Source organism: Montipora capricornis, chromosome 3 (assembly GCF_036669925.1).
Source record: "Montipora capricornis isolate CH-2021 chromosome 3, ASM3666992v2, whole genome shotgun sequence".
Lineage (NCBI taxonomy): Eukaryota > Metazoa > Cnidaria > Anthozoa > Scleractinia > Acroporidae > Montipora > Montipora capricornis.
This window is the reverse complement of record NC_090885.1, coordinates 33,653,398-33,655,897: the sequence shown is the minus strand read 5'-3', so window position 1 is coordinate 33,655,897 and position 2,500 is coordinate 33,653,398.

Sequence of the window (2,500 nt, the reverse complement as noted above, 5' to 3'; positions counted from 1 at the left end):
ATTTCTGTCGAAATAGTTATGTGAATACAAGCAAAGAACAAAGCGTCTTGCCCTTATTTTGAGCAAATTTGGTGCAAACAAAACATTGTTTTGGTTGTGCTAGCGTGATTGGAATTGTCAAGGACGTTCTCGGAACGTCGCTCCTTTGTCACCAACGTTCTTGGAACGTCGCTCCTTTCCAACCTCGCATTTTTGTTGCACGCTGGCCAAACAACACTGCATTGTTAGTACAAAAAAAAGGTACAATGCAAAACTAAGTTAGAACATGGTATAGCTTTTGTTTTAGTTTTTACAATTTAATCAAAGTGGTGCTTTCATCACGAAATCTTGGTTGCGTACAAGTAAAATGTTAAGAATAGAAACAATTGCTAAAATTTTCAAAATTTTCTGGTCACTTCAAGTACGCAAGTGCGTATATGCATATAGGACGCTATGTGCCTGAATATCTGAAAGACGGCTTCCTGTACAGAGTAGAAACAGCTGTTGCCTGGTCCACAGGAAAAAAAGATGATAAAAAAAATGTCCTTTATATGAAGCTGCATTTTTCGATTTATCCTGAAGGAGTGCGTTTTCTTTTCTAAACAGAATCAGACGCCTTGTGATAATTATTTCAAAATGTATTTTTAGATCGTGCATGTGCTGCAAAGGTTATTTTTGTCTGTTGTTACGGTGATTCTACTTTCACACCAACAGGCCTATATTACAGCCTGTAAAGATAACCACCCAGCATGAACACGGGACCATAGATTTAGATTTAAACTACTTTTCATCGGTATGGGGCCAAATATATGGGGATCTTTCTCTCTTCCCTCATATTAGGGCCATTTATACGGGAGAAAATAAGACACGTCTTACATAACACGCGTCTTTAATAAGACGTGATGGTACAAAACAAGCGTTTGCGTCTAATTTTAGACGCGACTTACATAACACGCGTCTTATATTGGAACAGAGTTTTCGGCTGTTCTTATTTTGTCAGCGTCTTAAATAAGACGTCAACTTCCTCGTATAAATGGTTTCGCGTCCTAAATTAAGACGTGAACTATAAGTGCGCATGCCTGTCACATGCGTGACGACAACAACAACATGGTCATTTTGTTGACGAGTCACCCGGGTTAACAAAATGGCTTCCCAGTCAGGCTCAAAAAGACCAACAAAACAGAGAAACACTTAAACTTTGGTGGAGGAGAAAGAGTTCCTCCTCATCCTTTGCCGGGAACTGACAATCGCAGAACAACTTGATAACAGCGTGACAAGCGCCGGGCTAAGTCATTTTTTGTTTTAATTGAATTGAATTGAAAGGGCTTTCATTTCGCAACTTTGCGAATGAAAAATACAAAGGTGGTAAATGGGAATTAACAGTTCTTCTTAGAGGGCGTTCTAGATTTATAATGATAAATAACCAAATAAGACACGAACAATTCATAGGAGATGTTCGCGTCTTATGTAGGACGCGAACGTATCAATGGTATAGTTCGCGTCCTATTCAAGACGCCGCGGTATTAGCGAAGACGCGTCTTATTTTCTCCCGTATAAATGGCCCTAACATTGTCTTGCTTACCGTGTTATCTAAACTTTGAATACAGATTGAACAAAAAAACTAACAGTAAAAAGACACGACGTTTAGACCGAACTTCGGTCATTATCAAGCTAAAAGTGAAGATAAAAACTTTTGCATAAATAGAAATATGAAACAAAGAAGTAAAAGTATGTAAAGTATGAAAATGTAAAAAAGGGGTATTAAAAAACATGCAAGAATAACATAATTAGAAATGATTAAAAAACTTTCATGCGAATTGAGATTTCATTAATAACTGAACATTTGATAAATGAGACAGTCGAACTTGTTCTTGCACTTTTTTAAGATGGTAAAATTCTTGGTAAGATCATTGGGCACATAAGAATATTTCACACGGAAATGTTTTCCAATAGAGGAAGACGCATTCTTGTGCTCGTCTACGCGTTGATGCAAATGCCGCCGCGTGTAACCAACATAACCTGCATCACACAGGTCACATTTAAATTGCCATAAACAAGGGATTGTTGGTTGACAATAGATGACTTGACTTCGCAGGGTTTCAGAAGTTGTTTGATCTTGTGACTGACAAACCTGGGCTGGACGGTCACTTGAACTTTCTGGCTCAGATCTTTGAGTTGTGCTGGTACAATATCGGCTGAAGCCTGGTCTTTAAATGGCAGAACAACGCGAACAGGGTCTAATTCATTGTTAACAGCTGGTTACTCGAGAACAGGTTGATAAGAAGCTTTGACTGCAATAAAGCGCGAGATGATGGAATTAATTTATCGGTCTGGGTAAGTTCGTCGAGAAAACACCAATTTGAGCCGATCACATTCATCGGACTGAAGTAGGACCAGTTGGAAGAGAGGCGGAAGGCACGATCAAGCATAGTTTTTAATAAGCCGCGCTTGTAGCGATTATCAACATGGCTCTTTTAATGCAGCAAAAGGCCAGTGTTGGTAGGTTTGATGTATGCTTTGG